At 50.3% G+C, this 15083-nt stretch overlaps 1 protein-coding gene across 4 annotated transcripts in view; it reads left to right on the top strand.

Moving 5' to 3' along the window:
- The window catches only part of LOC118234509 (receptor-type tyrosine-protein phosphatase U-like), a 135210-nt gene that overhangs the window by 42171 nt on the left and 77956 nt on the right, over positions 1–15083 (top strand). The window contains exon 1 of one of the 4 annotated variants that reach the window (XM_035431089.1): positions 5129–5546. The exons of 2 other annotated variants lie outside the window; for them this stretch is intronic. The gene's annotated coding sequence lies outside the window, so the exon portion shown is untranslated. Of the gene's footprint in view, positions 1–5128; positions 5555–15083 lie in introns of those variants that run through there. One more of the 4 variants, XM_035431090.1, reaches the window with a different exon arrangement.

The following is a 15083-nucleotide window of genomic DNA, read 5'->3' on the forward strand; positions in this document are numbered from 1 at the left end:
CTTTAACAGTAGCAAGTAAATCTCAAAAATGAGTTTTGAAATAACGCACAATGAAAAAGTGTGTTTCCACTGACAGGCGTAAAATAAATTTTCATGTGTTTATGCAAAAACAAATTAAATAATGCCACTGGCTTTGCACCTTCTCCAGGTCTCTCTCTCTCTCTCTCTCTATCTCTCTATCTCTGTCTCCCTCTCTCTATTTCTCTCCCTCCCTTTCTCTGCTATCTCTGCAGTGATACAATCAAATATAACAGCATGAAACATGATTATTTATTTAGTTTGTGAAAAATAATACGATGGGACTGAGGCGTGAGATGTCACCTAGGTGCTATCTGCTCAGAGAGGAGGAGGAGAGAGAACCAAATGGAGAGAGAGAGAGAATGCTGGAAGACAGAGGTGGAGACGGAGAGAAAGAGAGAAGTTGGAGACAATGGGAGAAAAGCCAGTTTGAGCTTTAGATGTTCTTTACTTAAGGGGCTGTCGAAGTGGAGCACAAATGAGTCTGAAGAATAAACAAAGAAAGGAGCGCAACAGAGTTAGTGTCCAAAACACAGCCAAGCCAGAACCCAGAGTACTGGGAGTGTTCCAAACACAGCCAGGCCAGAACCCAGAGTACTGGGAGTGTTCAAAACACAGCCAAGCCAGAACCCAGAGTTCTGGGAGTGTTCCAAACACAGCCAAGCCAGAACCCAGAGTTCTGGGAGTGTTCCAAACACAGCCAAGCCAGAACCCAGAGTACTGGGAGTGTTCCAAACACAGCCAAGCCAGAACCCAGAGTTCTGGGAGTGTTCCAAACACAGCCAAGCCAGAACCCAGAGTTCTGGGAGTGTTCAAAACACAGCCAAGCCAGAACCCAGAGTTCTGGGAGTGTTCCAAACACAGCCAAGCCAGAACCCAGAGTTCTGGGAGTGTTCCAAACACAGCCAAGCCAGAACCCAGAGTACTGTGCTCAATGAAGCCCGCATGACTGAGTGTAGTGTAACTACTGCATTAAAAATTAAACATACTCCAAATCCTTTTTTTCGCCCAGTTGAGACACTTTGAATGCCAAAAGACTGTTTATTAGGGTGAAACGCATTACAAAACCGTTTAATAACCCTCGAAACTACCGACTCTGAAGCACCGACTGCGGTGATAAGAACAATTTTGGTTGAGCTGAGGTTTCCAATTTAGGTTTATTTATGAACTTTGGCCCTTTCTGCTGAAGGGGGTTAAAGAGAGGAAAGACTTGGCTCCAAGTCGAAGGAATTTTTTCTTCTCTTCTCTCTCTTTCCATATCACCGTTTTTTTATGCTGCAGGATGCCCTAGCCATCCATACCCTTCATATCCCAGAGCCATTTAGGTGATAAGCAAGCGCGTGTGTGAGTTGGTGCCGTATGTGAGCACGTCTGGGTGAAGTCGTTTACATATAATGGCATTGATGCATCTGCTTTTCAGTGCGGACACACCTCGGGAGACGGATGGCTGTTTGAATAACTCAAAGCAAGGAGGAGATTTTGTCAGGAAGCATTAGTCAGACGGCGATTCCTCTCCACCTCCACGCACACACACACACACACACACCTGCGTACACACACACACACACCCGCATGCGCACACATACACACCTGCGTACACACATACCCACAAGCACACACTCACACACACACTCACTCTCTCTCTCACATACACTCCTACACACACTCGCACACACCTTCACCTATGGCTGTGTAGTATAGCCAAAAATTAAATTTGTCTACCGAGAAAGCAATGCTTGTCTTCAGCCTGACGTTTGAAGTCCATTCTACGATAATGACCTGGTATATTTTCCAGAGATGGTACAGGAAGTAGAGACAGACCAGAGAGATGATGCGTTTTCCCCCTACAGCATAAGTCAGTCACCAGGAGGTTGCGAGTTTGACACCCACATATGGAAGTGTCTTTCATACCGACTTTGTGAGCAAGGTGCTAGATCTGAATTACTTCACCGTCTATCCAGCCTTATAAGTGGATAATAGGAAATAATTAAAGGTGTGCGATTGGCTCAAGATCAGGTCTTGTGCTACGAAGATGATAATGTAGACCTTATTTCCATTACATATTCATCCTTATTGTCATTTTAATTATCTGGGGCATATAATCTATCTTGGGCTTTCATCACACCGTGGGATCAGTGTTATAAATGAAAATAAGAGAGAAGTAAGTGCAAACCTGAAAATGGAAATACGATCAATTACACGGTAAGCCTTTGAATCTGACGTTGGAGGTGTGCGCCGAACGTTTTTGATTATAATGATGTAGAAGTAAAAAAGAAAAAAGAAGAAAGTCTGATAATGGAAAACTTTACTCCGGGAGCACTAGATATTAATAACCAGATATTTTCAGGGATCTCGAGCGGCTCAGTCGATAATTATTCTTTAGTCACCGGATCGAGTCTTGGCCGTTTTACTGGCTGACTGGGCCTACTTTGAGCCCTTTTCTTTTTTTCTTTCTTCCCTCCCTCCATCCCGTCTCGGTCACCCTGCCACCCCCAGAAGGAGCTAACAGGCTGCCATGACGTGACAGGGGGGCTGTTTGGGTTGCTTCATTAAAGAGGGAAGGAAACGTGACCCTCGCCACCTTCATCGGAAGCGAATTGGCCCGTTTGTGCCTGCGGGACACGCAACAGTTTGACTTTGAGGAAGCAGGCGAAAAGGATGACAGAAAAGATGGGCGCAAATGCATACATGCATGTGTTAACATATGTAAGGAGGGACGAGTCAGAGATGGATCCCTCCATTATCTATGCCCGCTAATCCTGGTCAAGGTCGCGGGGGGGGGCGGGGTGCCGGAGCCTGTCCCAGCGTGCATTGGGGCGAGAGGCAGGAATACACCCCGGACAGGCCGCCAGTCTATCACAGGGCACACACACCATTCACTCACACGCTTATACCCATGGGCAATTTAGAGTGTCCAGCTATCGAAGAAGGATGTATTCGGTGAATGTAATCACACTGGCTGTGCACTGCAAGAGCTATTCCTGGATGTATGGTGACATGGACGGATCGCTTATGGAAATGGAAAGACAGTAACAAGTAAATTAATAAGCCTGGTCATACTCTTTCAGCCAGTATTTGATAACATTTTGTTACAACAAATTAATTAATTAGTGAATTAATTAATCCGGTGCAAAGCAGCCAGTGGCTCACGGGCTAGCGCCAGGCTAGCTGTGGCTCTGTGTGGCCCATCCGGTGCAAAGCAGCCAGCGGCTCACGGGCTAGCGCCAGGCTAGCTGTGGCTCTGTGTGGCCCATCCGGTGCAAAGCAGCCAGCGGCTCACGGGCTAGCGCCAGGCTAGCTGTGGCTCTGTGTGGGCCATCCGGTGCAAAGCAGCCAGCGGCTCACGGGCTAGCGCCAGGCTAGCTGTGGCTCTGTGTGGCCCATCCGGCGCAAAGCAGCTAGCGGCTGTCGTGCTAGCGCCAGGCTAGCTGTGGCTTTGTGTGGGCCATCCGGAGTAAAGCAGCCAGCGGCTCACGGGCTAGCGCCAGGCTAGCTGTGGCTCTGTGTGGCCCATCCGGCGCAAAGCAGCTAGCGGCTGTCGTGCTAGCGCATAGCACGCGTGCGCCACCTCCTGCCGCGGTGCCACAGGGGATCGAGAGGCACGATCAACGCCACCGAAGCATCGAGAGCGGAGTACGACTTTTTAGGCTGTCTACCCCCCCACGCCCCCTCCTCGCCCCCTCCTCGGCTCCGGGCGTGTTCTTCTGGCAACCGTGTCCTCCCCGAAATCCACAACGACCAGTAATGTGCCATTCAGGGGCCTGCAGTGCTTTTAATATCCTCCCTTTACTGCGCCTAATGGGCACGCCGCTCTCCAAATGGGATTTTAATGACGGCTCGGAGGAAGTCTTAAGTGTGTTTCCACGTAATTCGAAAGGAGGGAGAAGGAACCCTCCCACACGCCCCCGGAGGGTAAGGAACATTTCGGAAGAGAAGGAGAGCGGGCGTTGGTGTTCGGGCACTTTTGAAACGACGCACGGAACGTTCTCAGGTCACTTCGATGCCGTTTGCGGACACTCACAGAGAGGAGCTGTGAATTATGGGAACCGTGACTTCGTACGGGGGTGTGCAGACTCCTCACTTTGCCTCTCTGTGCTATACTAGTGGGATGAGACGTTCGTGAAACCCTGCATTATATTAAATAAACACATAAAGCCGGTGTTCTGTCTGGATTGAGGACGGTTGATAATCGAGTCGATAATTTAGCTGGAGGGAAAAAGGGCCTGGTAATGTTGATTACGGCGTGCGCATTCTGGGTAGCGTCCTTGTCCTTTATTGGGTAAGACGTAGCTGGCGTAGCATAACATGTTTCAGGTTCATTTTAGCTAAGTCACACCAATACTGTCGTAATCTTTGGATAAAGTGGACCCGGTTTCTGTGTTCTGTGTAAACATGAGGTGTTTTTAAAATGTACGCAGCATCGGCTTTTGGGGTTTATTATTTTCTTTTCACGACGATGATGAAATTTGGAAGATTGACACCTGCGGCGCATTTCTGGGAAGGACGGTTTCAGCCCCTGGCGTTTGTCAGCGTTCCCGGCGCCATTCCGGCTCCATTCCAGGTTCATGTTTTCCGGTCTCCCCCCACCCGTCTGCTGTGGCCACCTGCACAGGGGCGGCCATTTTGTGCCGGCTCCTCACACAGAACAGGTTCTGCCGAGGAGACCAGTCGAAGGAGGGCGACGGGGGGAAATGATGGGGGTGGTGCTGGTGCTGGTGCTGGTGCTGGAGGTGGTGGTGGGCGGAGGTGGGTTGGGGGGGGCGGGGGGGGGGGGGGTTTATCGGTGGTGGTGCAGGCTGGTGGAGTTCGGGAGTCTCTTCGCCCTGGGGTGGGGTGCGTGGGTAATTGGCTTCTTTTTTTGCTGCCTGCTCGCGATTAAACTTCAGACGTCTACAATGTCTCTCTCTCTCTGTCTCTCTCACTCCCTTGTCTCTCCCTCCCTCTCTCTCTCTCTCTCTCCCCCCTGTCTCTCCCTCCGTCTTTCTTTCTCCTTCTCTCCCCATCTCTCTGACTCTCTCCCTCACTCTGTCTCTCTCTCCCTCTCTCTCTGTCTTTCTCCATCTCTCCCTCCCTCTCTCTGTTTCTCTCTCTCTCTCCATCTCTCTCACACACACTCCCTTCCTCTCTCTATGTCTTTTATTCTACTCCGTAACGAAACGGAAAGTTTGTTCAATTTAAAGCCGAGACATCCAGAGGGGAGGAAGTCGGAGTCGTCAAATGAAAGGGAAGGAGAGAGAAGGAAAAAATCGGCCCCTGGAGCGCCAGACGGTGAAAGGAAAGAAAGGAGAAAATGGCGGGAGAGGCGGAGAGAAAGAAATGCAGACGGCACGGCCGCTGAACTTCTGCTTCGTTCCGGCTGCGCTGGCGGAGAAGGGGAAGATATCAAAGGAGGGGCTTCTGGGTACCGAAAGAATCCGAGGTGACAGAAGAGGAGGGGGCCGACCCGCCGGAGCAGGGAGTACCGGCCTGCGAGAAGAAGCTCAGCAGTTTGCCAGCCTGTCGAGATGTTAACGAGCAAACTGTTCCAGGTCACTGCGTGAGAAATCGGTCACAAAGCTACATTACATTACAGGCATTTAGCACAACTTTTACATAGCATTTTTACATTGTATCCATTTATACAGCTGGATATATACTGAAGCAATTCCGGTTAAGTACCTTGCTCAAGGGCACAACGGCAGTGTCCTTACCCGGGAATCGAACCTGCCACCTTTCGGTTACAAGCCCAGTTCCTTACCCACTGTGCTACACTCCGTCCTAGAGGCTAGAGGAAATGGCCGCTCCTGACCTGACCTCTCTCATGTTTATCTGCGTGCGTGAGAAATACTTCTGCCCATGTTTGCCAAGTGGCTGTTGGGTGGTAGTGTAGCATAGTGGGTAAAGGACTGGGCTTGTAACCAAAAAGGTCCCAGGTTGGATTCCCAGGTCAGGCACTGCCATTGTACCCCCCGAGCACGGCACCCAACCTAAATCTCCTCGGTATATTTCAGCTGTATTAAATGGATAAAAAGTTGTGTGTGTCACTCTGGATAAGAGCACCTGCTGAATGTAATTGGCACACCGCAGGTCTCACTCTTAGCCTCTCTTCTTGTTTTTTCTTCTTGTGTCGCTAGTTTCTGTGAGGTCTAGCGAAGCCGAAACGCTCAAAGCCGACTTCCTGTCGAGCTCCCAATGGTTTGCTAATCGGCAAACGTGTAGCCAAAAATGCTTTACCTCGTCGTTATTCTAACAAGTTCAGAACTTTTTTTGTGCGATATATATATATTTAAACGATGTGCGTTTAAACGAAGCGGTAATTCACGTTTGATCGCGCGTTGGCACCGACAGGGTGAGGTAGGTTACGGTAAATCAAACTTCATTGCCGTTTTACTGCCGGCGTTTTTAGCTGGCTGGACACGGCTCCGATATTTTTTATTTAAATGAAACTGGCAGCAAATCGGCGCCGTCGAAATTTGGAATTGATGCGGTTAACGAGATCGGACTCCGCGCCGGGACGACTCCATTATTCTGAGGCCTGGAAAGGAAACGTTTCAAATTAACATTCCGAGAAGCCCAAGCACCGATCGGGGGGGGCGGATAACGAAGACGCGCCCGGCCAAAATATCGAGACGGGGCGCGCGAAAAAAAGTCAGACCCAGGCGACGGTGTCTGACACCCTTTCATCCGAGGGGGAGGAGCTTCAAAGCAGAGCCGTCTAGACTTGAGGGAGGCGAAGAAAAATGTCCTTCTCGTTAGCGCGTTGCTAGGCGCTGTCAAGATACGTTCATTTAGCGGTGTGCTTGCCCAAGGGCACCGAAAGCGGTTCTTCTCGGTGTTCGCGCGCACGGCGCCCGCGTTTTCCCTCGATGCGCCGCACAGCACCACCTCCGCGGCGTTCGCTGTTCGCTTGTCCTTTCCGTTACCCCCCCCTCCCAGCGGATGAGAGGGACGGCGTCGTTCCGCGTGTGTCTCTATGGGAACCATCCGCGCAACCGCGTGCCTCTTTGGTAATACGATTTCCACCCCTCGTCTCAATTCCTCCGTCCCTTTTCTAAAACCGTACGCGGCTTCTTTCTCCCGAAAGCCGTTTCCCACTGCATTTAGCACCCGTGTCCCAGCGACTCGTCATCCTCTAATGAGGTGTGACACTGGGGACCGGCTGCTCTGGGTCACGCTGACAGAACCGGCTTCATGGGGGGAAAAAAAGACATAAATGCACAAGGATTTCAATTTCTTAAAAAAAAAAAAAAAAAAAAAATTTTTTTTAAATGGAACAAAAATATTGTCAGCATCACCGAAAGCAAGAAAAGCGTGACCTTATGGCGCATGGGGAGCAAGTACATTTCACCGGCTGAAAAAAAAACCACACCCAGGTGAAAGTCCTCGGTTGCCAGGTCGATACAGCTCTCTCTCTCTCTCTCTCTCTCTCTCTCTCTCTCCTGGTGAGATATCATGGTGTGTGTCAGGCCCCTCTATGCTGCAGAAAGGGGGCTGTACTGACAGGCCAGCGGGAAGCCCCGGAATTCAGGCTGGTCCAGGACAACCTTGGCCCGGCGCCAGGTCCCAGTCCTCCGTGTTTTCGGGGTGGGCGTCGGCAACCAGCCCTTTATTTGGGCCAATCAGAGGGCAGGTGTGCGCGTCCTGGGAACCATCCCCCTCTTCCACGGCCAGTGGGCTTCGCGGTGTGAAAGGTGCAGAAAGCAAAAGGTTAAAGGAACCAATGGTGAGCTGTTCAGAAGTCGACCAATGTGCTGACCCCCCCCAAATGCAAACACACACGCACACGCTCCGCGTTTTGAAACACGTTTTTTTAATTAATTTTTTTAAATTGCACCGGAATTCAAGCTCTGTTTGGCCTTCCTGTCGCCGCTGTTAGATTTATTGTTTGATTTGTCGTGAGTTATTTATGAAGCTGGACCCGACCCGTACATGTTTATTTAAAACGAATCTGGAACACGAGAGCCAGAAACCTGTTTTTTTTTTGATGTTGCTGCTTTTCTGGGCTGTTCATGTCGTTCTCTTTGAAAGACTGGACCGATTTGGCTCCTGCCTGCCTTGGTGCCGTGGTAATCGGCTGCCGTTGCTGGCCGCCTGCCTCGGTTCCTATGGTACCATGAAGAATGCTGACTCATGCCCAGAAACCGTCTGTCCTGGCTCGCTGGTAGCTGTTGGGATGGTTGGTGGGTTGGAGGGGTTGGTTTAACTTTCGCTCCCTTGTGAATGGCTGGGATGGGGGCGAGATGAACTGGGGCAGGCCCAGCTGACGGGGGGAAGGGGGGGTGTTTGGACGGTGGGGTGCAGCGTCTTGACCCCGCTGGCCTGCCCTAATCCGTTATTTGGGCTAGGCGCCTCTTGTCCCAGAGCCAGTCACCGCCCATTCCCCGCAATGAATTTTAACCCCAAATGTATGATTAGATTGTTCCTAACGGAACATTCTAATGCTGATGGTAATTGAAAGCAATGGAGTTCTAGAACACCAACATTCGAAGAAAGTCTTTATAAAATCTTTATAAAAATAATCGCAATCGGGTTAATTGAGTTCTCCTTCTAAAAACGAGGCAGCCACTGCCCACGTCAGACAGGAGGTTCAAAAAGGGCCATGCGAAAACTCGTTTTAAAGTACAGCCAAAAAATGTTCAGCGCAGTGTAATTACCAATGTTCTACTTCACGCTGAAGTATCTGACTGAAGGGTTTTCTACCTACAGTTGCAATTGAAGAAGGCTCATTTTTTAACTGGAGGGTTTTGTGCTAATGTAGCGTCTATATACAGCTTTGTAATGGAAAACGTTGGCCTACCTGTCCTGTCCTGATTGGCTGCTCTAGAGTGGCTTGGCTGGGGCCCCCAGGGACCGCGGGTGTCACAGGCGGCCCCGCTCCCAATCTGTGCCGTCCCATTGTCCTCAAAACTGTTGTCGGCCAGACAGCAACAGCCGGCAAACAAAGGCCATGCTTGACCCAGCCCCCCCCGCCTCTCCCCCCCCCACCAAGCTTGGCCTGGTGGCGCTGTCACGGCAGCTATTGTTGCCTGCAGTCTTTTTCCGCGGAGAGCCCAGCAGGTTACTCAGCTCAGGTCTGGACCCCGGGGGGAGGCGAAGCCAAAACCAGCCAGATGGGCGTCCGGAGCGCGTGCACTGCCCTGGGGCGCTCGGCCAATCAGCCGGAACCTACCGCCTGGGCTTCCCCACCCCCCGCCCCCCCGCCGCAAGCCTGCCCAGTTTATGCACGGCAGGCTCTCTCTGGTCACAAAACAAACGCAAAAATATCTGCTCCGAACCCCGAAGTGCTTACTAATTTCAGTAAGCTATCAGAGCCAGAGCCAAGTTTTCATCCGAGGGGTTTAAAACAAACAAACAACAACAAATGCGATGTGTTCTCGCGCAGTATGTGACTCATTTTGAAACACTTTCATGGTTTCATGTTGAAATGCACCGAGGAGCGACTGCAGCTGCTTGTATGAGACTGAAAGCTCGCTTGGTCTTCCTGTAGATCTGTCCTTTCCATTATTTTTCCGGTCTCACCTGCCCTGGCCTTTATTGAAGAACGGTGGAGTGTTTGTTCCCTAGTATGTCATCCTCTCCGAGAGTCTGAGTGGATCAGACGGATCTTTGTTTATTTGTCACCATCTTTCTTCTTCACTGACAGACAAGACTGATGGTATCTCTCTTGTACTCCTGCCTGTACCTCTCAATTTTTGTACCTTATTGAGACCGGTGTTTTGTAGTTGTCCAATGACAATGCACTTCTGTACGTCGCTTTGGATGAAGGCGCCTGCTGAATAAATGTAATGTAATGTCTGGGTTTTCTTGTATGGCTCAGCATGGTCGAATGGTTTTGCTTTTCTTAGACCATCTAACATTAAAAAAAAAACATAATTTGGATCTATTTACGATATCGGTCACATTATTTCATCGTATTATATCCTTAAGCCCCCAAATAACACCTTGACCCTAAACTTCAGTTCTTCCTTCTGTAGTTTGTCTCCAGTAGTCTTGTTTAATTTATGTGTGTTGTAAAAAACGATGTTTACAAATTCAACTGAATAGGGTAGTTGGCTTTACAGTTTGTGAAGACTTTTTTTTGCAGACGGAATTTGCGAGCGGAAAATGTTTCGGCAAGAAAACAGGATATTTGAGGTTTCGTGATGCACTTCAAATTATTGAGGACTCAAAGGCGCAGCTTGTGCTGGGGCGGATTTTGGATAAGCATCTTTTCACGCTGATTTGCTGCTTTTGATACGAAATCCCACGGGCGTTGACTTAGAGCTGTACAATTAAACACCGGTGATGGTGGGTGAAGGATTACTGACGTATTTAAATTTTGTGCAGTGCGGCAGTTGCAAACAAGGGTCGTTCAGAGCTCAAGAAGGCGAATAAACAAGGCGACTCATTGATTTCCTGCAACGGCCCTGTTTACCGTGACAGCCAATCGGAGCTGTTCGCGGCCAGTTTAAAATAGCCAGTGCCTTCGCTGCATTCATTCGTGTGGGTGAGCTGGAGAGGGGAGGGGGGGACTAATACACACGGACACTTTTGTCTTGCAGTGTTTTGCTCTGATAACCCCCACCCCCCACCCCCCCCCCCCGCCAAACCCTTTCTGCTCCCCCCAGTCAGTTAAACAGAAGTGACTGTTGAGGTGAGGTGTGGGGTGGGGTGCCAGGGCTGGAGGGTGAACAGTTTCCCCTCAGCACATTTTCCCGCCTTTTTTGAGCCGCTTGACAGAAGTGCGGCGGTAATGGGTTCTGAGTCGCCCCGCGTTGTCGCTGAGGGCCGACTTGCTTTCTGACCCCCCCCCCCCCCACCCCAGCCACCCCCCCCCCCCACCCCAGCCACCCCCCCGTCTCCTCATCTCCTCTGCTTGGGTTTTTCTCAACTCTAAACAGTCGACCTCATCCACGCTTTCATTTCCCACGTCCATCGGCCAAACGGTAATGGCTCCCCCCCCCCCCCCTCCCCAAAGTGCCGTCGGCAGTCAGGCACGGTGCAGAATAAATGGCCTAGGCGGGGATCGTATCCAGGGGTAAACGCCTGCAGGTGTCCTGAAAGGAGCTTTCCGGGGTTTTTTTTGGGGTTTTCGGGTTTAATCAACCCTTTTTGCCATCTCTTCTCTCGCTTGGTTTCGCTGTGGCCTCTCCCCCCCGATGACCCGGTCGCCCCGCCCCCCCCCCCCCCCCCGATGACCCGGTCGCCCCGCTCCCCCCCCCCCGGGTTCGACCTTGCTCTGTTTCGGGTGCGCCGTCCGCTTCGTCGCCAACGCGAGCAGGAGATGTCCGCTTGAGCCCCAACTGAGGAATAACGGGAGGAGGAGGAGGAGGAGGAGGATTGCGCGGGCGGAGCCGTCTTGGAGCGGAGGTCGGAGTGACTCCTCCAGCGTGACGCCGTGACGCCCCTCCTCCAGCGCGGCGCTGTGGCGGCCGCCCCTCCTTTGACCCCGGCGATCTGTTCATCTACTGACTCACTTAGAAAACGATTTCGCCGTTAGCGGGAAGTGAAACGTGCTTTGGCGTCTTAATTATCGGTTTTCCGCTCTGGCCCTGGCACGGATCACACCTTTCATCTGCCCCCCCGCCATCCCCCCGCAGCCCCCCCCCCGCCAGCCTTCCCCGCCCCGTGACAGGAATGGCAAGCGGCGACGACCGTGGAAGTAAACCCTCCGGACGACGCTGGCGATAAACGCGAGAAGCATCCCGGATGCGCTGCTCTTTCCATTTTTTTTTTCTCCCGCGTTCCCCTTCAATCAGATCAATGGTCTAATTTCATTTCTGCTGCTTTATGGGAGGCGAAGATCCAGTCGGGCCCAGAGCAGCTCACACATGCAGCATATTGTCAGTCAGTGGCGCTCCAGGGGCGCTATAAACAAGAAATACTTAAAAAAAAATTTTTATCAGAGGCTATGAGCGAGCCTATCGGATTCAGCTCGTTTTGATTGGTCTACAGCCTCGAGGACGGAGGGCCGTCAAAAGCGGTTGCAGGGAGATTTTTAAAATCCCGGGCCGGTTGAACTCCGTGCTGGCCCGGGTGTCACCGAGCTGAAGGAATGTTTCACCTCCGACTGCGGGCTGACTGGAGGTCACGCGCAAGGCAGCCCAGGGAGAAAATAAAGTGGGGGGAAAAAAAGTGTTTCTTGTTTATTATTTATTTCTCAAGAAAATAAAGGACAGTGTGGCAGGGAAGTGTTTTTTTTTTCTCTCTAGTCTTCCTTTTGAGACTACGGTAGGTGTTTGTACTTCTCAAGTCAAGCTTAGTCATGCATTATCCTCCCCCCCTAATGGTAGTTTGCCCGGTTCCTCACGCACCGTAGTGTAGGTTATGCTTAATTGGGTGCAGTCAACAAAACAGCCCCCACGTCTTTCGTCTCCACGGTTACGCATTTAGACGTATAAAAAAAAAATGTATATTCAAACGTATAAAAAATCTTTTTATTTAAAAAAAAAAATACAAAATATATAAATAAAAAAGAAAGAAAAATTTTGAGATTTTTCATTTGTGGCTGGGGTTTAAGATATCAATGAAATATTGAATTAAATAATCACTGTTTTTCATTACATTACATACAGGCATTACATTACATACAGGCATTTAGCAGACGCTCTTATCCAGAGCGACGTACAACAAGTGCATTAGCTTTTCCACTGATGTTCACTGCTTTTCACTGATCCCTCTCACACATTTTAACCGTACCTGTATTTCGCTGCTCTGCATCGCGTGATGATGCAGTGAGAGGGCGGTTGAGTTTCCAAAAAGGATAAGGAGGACTGGTGGCGCTAGCGACAGCGGCTGTGTTTGACCTTGCGTGACGAACGCAGAAGCGCGGCCCTCCCGCTAGGCTCGAACGCATCTTCGGAGCGCGGCAGGTTTGTGACGACTCACCCCTCTCCTCGCCGTCGCCGCTACGTTGGCGGTTCGAACGCTCGACCGGCGCGCCAAGCAAGCAACTGCGAGCGCGCCACCGAAGGTAATTAGCGGGCGTACGAATCGCGAATTCGGGAGATGCTGCCGCCCGTATTTTGAGAGGTTTTCCCGGCCTCGTGTTTTTGTTTCGGGAACATCAATTTCCCCTCTTAAGTACGGGCCGCAAGCTGGGGAGGAAATGGAGCGAAGCGGCGGAGTTACCTATTAGCGTCGCGCGACAGCCGCGCGACGCCGATGCCTGTCCTCCGGGCCGCGTAACCGACGCCTGAAAGGTTCCTCTTCTGATTTGGTTTTCACCCGCGATGTTTGCGACACACTCATCCGCTCTTTCCCCTTTCCAGAAATTAGCTTCTGTACGTATTTAGGTTTTAGGGGTGGGTTTATTTGTGTTTTTTGTGGGTTTTTTTTGTTTTTTTTTGCTTTTTTGTGTTTTTTTTTCTTTGGTTTTTTTTTGCAATCGACTGCATGTTCTCCAGGCATCTGTATTTGCTGCTGCTATGTCTTTGCGTATCATCTTTCTCCTGTCTTTGCAAAGTAACAGACGAGCTGAAATATGAAATCCCAGGATGCCGTTGGATGGCTTCGTTCAGCAGAACAATTTTGACTCTACAAATGAGTATCGCATTGAAGACCAACCGACACGAGCCGCATAAATCCACTTACGAAACCATCAGGCTGCCTGAAGTAGCCCTTATAAAATGTGAAATAAAGGCACTTATTGATCCATGTGAAAATCGTTTTTTTTTTTTAAAGGCAATATTTTGCCCTTAGAAGCCTGAGATGAAGGAAAGATGATCGATGCAGAGAAGATGGTGGAAGATTTAAGATTAAAGTGGCTTTGTCCCCGTTCTCTTACTCTCCTTTTCTCTCTCTCTTTCTCTGTCTCTGTTTATCTGTCCATCTATCTGTCTATCTATCTATCTATCTCTAGCCCTCTCACACTCTTCCTCTCTCCCTCTTCCAGAACTGATTTATTAATAAGACGTTTTCTTTATTTTTTTCCACCCAAAAGTCATAAAACCCTAACTCTCCTGCACATTTTTCTTCCTCCCCTCTAACATTGTTTTGTTCGAAAAGTGGAAAAGTAATTTTCTCTTCTTTCTCTTTTCCTCTCTCTCTCGCTCTTCTGCCTCAGATAAAGAAACGCGCTCGGGCCTGTGGCCGCAGGTCTAATCTCGTGGCGCTCCGACGTGACTTTTAATGCGTCCAGGGTCCGCCTTAATCTCGTAACGAACGCTCGCGCGTCCTTAGGGAGCGGACAGGGGGGAACGGGCGGAGCCTTATCAGCCTCTGGACTTATGGGGAGAACGTATCAGAAACAGGGCTGTTTTAACCGAGGTCAGTTTTGCCAGTGTGTGTGTGTGTGTGTGTGTGTGTGTGCGCGCACGCTTTTGGCGCGTTCACACTTGAGTGTGTGCGCGTGCAATACGCAGACAGACGCGGCTTTTGAAAGTCGAGAAGCACAAATATTATTGAGGGATTCCCATTAGGGGGTATCTAAATGAATACGTTAATCAAATCAAATCGGATCGGGGGACCCTCTCAAACGTTCACTGGCTAACAGAGATCTGCAGGCGTATGCGAGAGGGGAGAACCCGATGCCTTGAATGAGCGCGGTACTGTGATTAAAAATAGCGAGGAGTTGTGTCTCCGCCTCGGCTAAACCGATACAGCAGCCGGGAGATGGAGCTGCTGAAGGAGCTTCAGACGTTCTGTGACGAAGCGCTGACGCCTTACGCGAGCGTCACCGGGCTGTCCGGCGGGGAACGTTGTCACGGCGATGGCGTGCCGGGGGTTTCTGGGTCTCCAGACGTCCCTCGGGAGGTCTTTATGAATTAGTGATGTCCGTTTAGCCGATCTCCTGACACCCCCCTGCACACGAAACATCCATCAGGTGTAATTATGACGACTGAAATGTTTGGAGAGCCATTTTGGGGACCCCACAGGCAGATACAGTGTAAGGATACTGGAACTGGCTTGTTAGACTTCTCCAGTGAAAACTGAATAAATTATTGGCCTTGCTATACAGAAAGGTCTCTGTTTATTTTTCCTCAGCATTTAAAATGCGTGTTGTTTTTCTTTCATCGAAGGGGGGGGGGGGGTTAGAAGTCTAAATCCAGTGCTGTAAGCATGCTGCTTTAATTACATAAAACTAGGACACAGTAATTGTTATTCCA

This window comes from Anguilla anguilla, chromosome 8, assembly GCF_013347855.1.
Source record: "Anguilla anguilla isolate fAngAng1 chromosome 8, fAngAng1.pri, whole genome shotgun sequence".
NCBI lineage: Eukaryota > Metazoa > Chordata > Actinopteri > Anguilliformes > Anguillidae > Anguilla > Anguilla anguilla.